The sequence below is a fragment of the Herpailurus yagouaroundi genome, unplaced genomic scaffold (genome assembly GCF_014898765.1).
Source record: "Herpailurus yagouaroundi ecotype Mexico unplaced genomic scaffold, PumYag 28, whole genome shotgun sequence".
NCBI classification, from domain to species: domain Eukaryota; kingdom Metazoa; phylum Chordata; class Mammalia; order Carnivora; family Felidae; genus Herpailurus; species Herpailurus yagouaroundi.
In genome coordinates, this window is record NW_024412376.1 from 132,661,401 (window position 1) to 132,667,654 (window position 6,254).

At 35.9% G+C, this 6,254-nt stretch overlaps 1 pseudogene; it reads right to left on the reverse strand.

Moving 5' to 3' along the window:
- Positions 1–4,347: 4,347 nt before the first annotated feature.
- Positions 4,348–5,516, reverse strand: LOC121036364 (39S ribosomal protein L42, mitochondrial-like; annotated as a pseudogene).
- Positions 5,517–6,254: the final 738 nt, after the last annotated feature.

Here is a 6,254-nt window from a genome sequence, read left to right on the forward strand (position 1 = left end):
TAAAAATCCTAGAAGACAGCACAGGCAGTACTTTATCTGACTTTGGCCATAGCAACAGTTTTCTAGATATGTATCCTGTGGCAAAGAAAATAAAAGCAAAAATAAACTACTGGAGCTACATCAAACTAAATAGCTTCTGCACAGCAAAGGAAACAACAAAACTAAAAGGTAAACTACTGAATGGGAGAAGATATCTGCAAATGACATCTCTGATAAAGGGTTAGTATCTAAAATATATATAGAAATTAGAAAACCCAACACCCCAAAACCAAATAATCCAATTTAAAAATGGGCTGAAGACATGAACAGACATACTGATGGCCAACAGACACATGAAAAGATGCTCAACATGACGCATCATCAGGGAAATATAAATCAAAACTACAATGAGATACCACCTCACATCTGTCAGAATAGCTAAAATTAATAACCCAGGAAACAACAGGTGTTGGTGAGGATATGGAGAAAGGGGAACCCTCTTATACTGTTGATGGGAATGCAATCTGCTGCACCCTCTCTGAAAAACAGTGTGAAGTTTCCTCAAAAAGTTAAAAATAGAACTACCCTATAATCCAGTAATCACACTACTGGGTATTTACCCCCAAAATACAAGAACACTAATTCACAGGGATACATGGACCCCTACGTTTACTGCAGCACTTTTTAAAATGTCCAAATTATGGAAGCAACCCCAGTGTCCATCAATAGATGAATGGATAAAGATGTGGTATATATATACATATATATATATATATATATATATGTATATATATACACACAATGGAATATATTACTCAGCCATATAAAATAATGAAATTTTGCCATTTGCAACAACATGGATGGAGGTGGAGAGTATTATGCTAAGTGAAATAAGTCACTAAGAGAGAGAAAAATACCATATGATTTCACTCATATGTGGAATTTAAGTAATGAGCAAAGGTGAAAAAGAGAGAGACAAACAAAGAAATACACTCTTAACTATAGAGAACAAACTGAAGGTTACCAGAGGGGAGGTGGGTGGGAGAATGGGTTAAATAGGCAAAGAGAATTAAAGAATACACTTAATGTGATGAACACCGAGTAATGTATAGAATATCCATATTACAATATATTGTTCCCCTAAAAATAATACAACACTTAATTTTAACTATACTGGAATTAAAATTTAAAAATTAGTTAAAATATGTATAATCTAAGGAAAAGTTGAGCATTTATTTTTTTTAAGTTTATTTATTTTTGAGACAGAGATAGAACACAAGCGGGGGAGGGGCAGAGAGAGAGAGAGAGAGAGAGAGAGAGAATCCGAGCTGCCAGCATAGAGTCCATGAGCTGCGAGACCATGACCTGAGCCAAAGTCGGACGCTTAACCAACTGAGCCACCCAGGGGGCCCAAAAGTTAGGCATTTAAACTGTGGGAAGGATCCGAATGCAGGTGGCCCTTGGGTGTCATTAGAAACAGGGGCCAGTGGGGCGCCTGGGTGGCGCAGTCGGTTAAGCGTCCGACTTCAGCCAGGTCACGATCTCACGGTCCGTGAGTTCGAGCCCCGCGTCAGGCTCTGGGCTGATGGCTCAGAGCCTGGAGCCTGTTTCCGATTCTGTGTCTCCCTCTCTCTCTGCCCCTCGCCCGTTCATGCTCTGTCTCTCTCTGTCCCAAAAATGAATAAACGTTGAAAAAAAAAAATTTAAAAAAAAAAAAAAAAGAAACAGGGGCCAGAATGCCATAGAATTTCTGACTCCATCTCTTGCCTCTGCTTACTGTTAAATGTATGGTTTTTGTCCCTTATTTCTCTAAGGACTGTTTCTTCTGTTCCCCAAACCATAGATTGCATCAGTGCCAAGAGTTATAAAGGTTTACCTATCACAGCTTCTTTCCCTCTGGAGAGACTATGCCATCACTTTGTCCTGAGTACACACATTCTAGGGATGAAACTCATTTGCCAGCTTGACCAAGGGCTGAAGTCAACTTGTAACATGGCTCCTTCACAGGTACCATGTAGAATGCTCAAAGGGACATTGTGACAAGTGAAAGACATAACTAGTCCCACAGATGCTCACTGCAATATCCCAGCACAAAGACTGTGAATATTAGTTCTGTCATTTAATATCTATGAGAATAAGGGTAAATTGCTCAAGCACTCTGATACTGAACTTCCACATATGTAAAACATGGGCAACATTTTTCCTAGTTTCCATCCAAGGTTTCTGTGAGAAACAATAGAGTGAAGATTCTAATAACACTTTGTAAACTAAAAAGCAAGACAAATGATGATGATATAACAACACCCCAACATCATAAGTGATTTCTCTTCCTCTGTATACTTATGGATCATATAAATAATACCACATAGTATACCATTGGATTATGTCTTGCCAAATACTCCTCTCACATGTAAGATGTCTTATCTGTTTCCCCAGCTACGTAGTACATGCTATGAGGGTAAGAGTTGTAAGCCAAGTGGGGATTGCAAACTGGTGACCTATAGACGTGCTTTGTCTTAAATGTCCTTGGACCATCACACTTTTTCTAGAACACACAATGAAGCCACGCTTTTTAACTTGTCTCTTCAAACCTGTCTGGCCACTGCAGTCATTTGAATCTATGATCCCCAAACAGGAAAGAGCATGGACTACGGAGAAGAAAAACTGTGAGTTTAAATGCTGGTGGCAAGGGGCACCTGGTGGCTCAGTCAGTTAAGCATCTGACTTCAGCTCAGGTCATGATCTCACAGTGTGTGAGTTCGAGCCCTGCGTCAGGCTCTGTGCTGATGGCTCAGAGCCTGGAGCCTGCCTCAGATTCTGTGTCTCCTCTCTCTGCCCCTCCCCAACTTGTGCTCTCTCTTTCTCTCTCTCTCAAAAATAAATGTAAAAAAAAAATGTAAAAAAAATGCTGGTGGCAATAATTTCAAAAAAAAATGTTCTCTGGTTATGGATTTTTCTTCCTCCTTCATATTATATATATTTGGCTATCAACCAAAATGTTAACAGACATTGTGGCCGGGAAATACAATATTCTTCCTACTGAAATAGTAGGATCTTTTTCCCCCAAAGTTCTACTATTTTTATAAGAGCAAAAATTAAAAGTTATTGTTTAGGAAATGAATGAGTAAACTTGGCTAGGCAACTAGTGTTGGCTTACAGTCATCTTTGTATTGATTTCCCTGGTTCTCATCCCACCCTGCCCTAGGCTATTTGAAAAGCTGCAGCTAAAACCCATCCTCTGTTTTGACCATTTTCTGCCCAGTCATTTTATGCTTCAGCAAAATTCTTACTGCCTTCCTTAATGGACCTCTGGGAATAGAAGAACAACTTCAATAAAAGTACAGAGAATTAAATGATGAGACCAAGCCATAACAAACTCTAAGCTTGTCCTAGATTCCTAGAACATATTACATTAGCATAGTTCCTCTAGATTTTAACATATCCTGGTGCATATTATTCAACAAATAAGTGTTTACATTTATCAAATGCTTTCTCTGCATCAATTTAGTCACTTTTTTTGTCTATTAATATGGTGAATTCCCTTGACATATTTTTTTTATGCTGAGACTTCAGTACATTCCTAGGAGAACTTGATCTGAACAATGAATTAATTTTTAATTATCAAATGTTTCTATAGCTAATATTTAATTTAGAATACTGGAACATGCATCCACAAGTGAAACTGGTTTATAACATTTTTATTGCTTTTATCTGATACTGGAATCAAGATTGCACTAATCTCATTAAATAAGCTGAACTGCTTCTTTTCTGGAAAAAAAAATTGTAAGATTAATATTTCCTTGAAAATTTAGTAGAAATTCCATGTGAAAGAGACCAAGGGCTACAAAGTTTTGGTGGCAGGGAGGTCTTTTACAACCATTAAATGTCTCTACTGCTTATTGACCTATTCAATTTTTCTAATTTGGGCCCTTTGTATTTTTCCAAGTAGTTTATGCTAAGATCTTGTAAATTACCAAGTGTATTCTGACATAGTTACTCATAATATTTTTTACTTAAAATCTGTTATATCTGTAGCTATTTTTCTTTTTCATTGCAAGTTTCTGTTTTCATTCTTTTTCATTTTCTTGCTTGATCTTGCTAGAGAACTTTAGTTTTGTTGATATTTTTATTTTTACTTTTTTTTATTTTAGAGAGCACAAGCAGGGAAGAGGGGCAGAGAGAGATCATCTTAAGTAGGTTCCAGGCTCAGCACAATGCAGGACTTGATCCCATGACCCTGGGATCATGACCTGAGTTGAAATCAAGTATCGTACACTCAACAAACTGGGCCACCCAGGTGCCGCATATTTTTATTATTTTTATTTCTTCATTTTATTAATTTCTTTTTTAATGTTGTTAATTCTTCTTCTTTGTTTCTTTCAGTTGGTTTCTTTGTATTCTCTCTGCTACATTTTCAACTCCTTCAACTGAATGTTTAACCTATTTGTTTTCAACCTTTCTGTGTTCTGGTAAATTTACTTGAAACTACACCTTTACATCAAAGGACTATGTTAGCTGTGTCTTACAAACAGTAACTTGTGAGGTTTTATTGTTGTTTAAGTCCTAAAACTTTGTAATTCCTTTCATGATCCCCCTCTTTTTTTTAATATATAAAAAGACATTTTATTATTGTTTTGCTACATAACAATGAATATACTCAATTGCATTTCCTCATACTCAATTGCAAATAAGACACAAGATAACATCTCTTTGATTCCTGAAAACCTCAATATCATCTGTCTTTTAGAGGATCCAGTTTCCTACAATGTCTATGATACTGTCCACGAGGACACAAATGATGCTTAGTAAAGAACATTTTGCTACGTTGTTCTATCATAGGTTCTTGCTCAAAGTGTTCATTTTTTCCTTGTAATCTGGTTTTCAGCACTTGATCATGTGTTTCTTCATTATTATGCACAGGATCTGGCCGTGGGGTAGGTTTTGTATGTTCATACGGAATGTCCACAGAAGGGTAGTAGCATACTGTCGTCCTGTCATCAGATGTCAAAGCAAACTCTACTTGCAATTATGGTCATCTGGAAGAGGAGAACACGTAGGTTTATGACAAACACAATATAAAGCCATGTTTTGAATTGGAAATAAATGTTTCCAGATAGTTCTGTTCGATATCTCCGGTTTTACTGCTGCTAATACCATGGTGACTCAAGATGCTTATCAGGTGGTATGAAAGAAGATGGTCTGAAGAGAAACTGCTTTTAAATTCTGCTTCCAGGCATACCTATTTTCATCCCTGACAGTCACTCATCATAAGCCCGCCATTTTACCTCAATCCTCATAATCTCCTTTTAATCCAAGGATTATTTATTAATATAAAACCTGACATTTAGGATTATGTAAACTATGCTTATTTTCCTGTTTAAAATTTCTAGTGTTAATTGATTATGGTCAGAGAATACAGCATACATGATATTGATTCTTTGGAATTTAAGACTGTGTTTATGGTGTAGTAAATTTTCCATGTGGGGAATACACAAACACATACAAACACATATACACACACGTATGTGTATATACACATGTGTATGTATATACATACACATACATATGTCTATATATATATATATAATAGTTCAAGCTTACTTATTACATTACTCAGTTCTTTTACATCTCTATTAGTGTTTGATTTATTTTTTTTAGTGTTTGATTTATCAATTTCTGATGAAAGCAGGTTAAAATCTCTTGCAACATATATTGATACAACTACTTCTCTCTGCCATTATGCTATTGCAGCTTTGTATAGTTTGATGTTATACTGTTAAAGCATATGCATTCATGATGGTTATACCTCCTTGCTCTATTATTTTACCAGTATGTGTCACCATCACCCTTTTTCCCCATATAACATTTTTTGCTGGAGTCAGATATTAAGATGGCCTCTCTCTTTTGGTTTATAATGGCAAATATCAGTTTGTATCCTTTTATTTTCAAATATCCTGTGTCTTTTTTGCCTGATTTGAATCTAAATAGTGCACTGTTGGTTTTTTGCATTTTATTTTTTAAAATATCATCTAAATTTCGATATTTTAACTGGTGAGAGGACCATTCACATTTATTAAAACTATTATATTAGGACTACTTTTTCATAATTTCCAGTGATTTTACTCTCCCCATTTATCTTTTTTGTCCTTTCTTTCCATTAATTCCATCAAGTTTTCTTCTCTGATACATACATACAGCACTTATGCTGAGAATTCTAATGTCAGTCCAATTACTATTCTAGTTGATCTGTTCTTCTGTGGCCTTTTAGAGTTTTC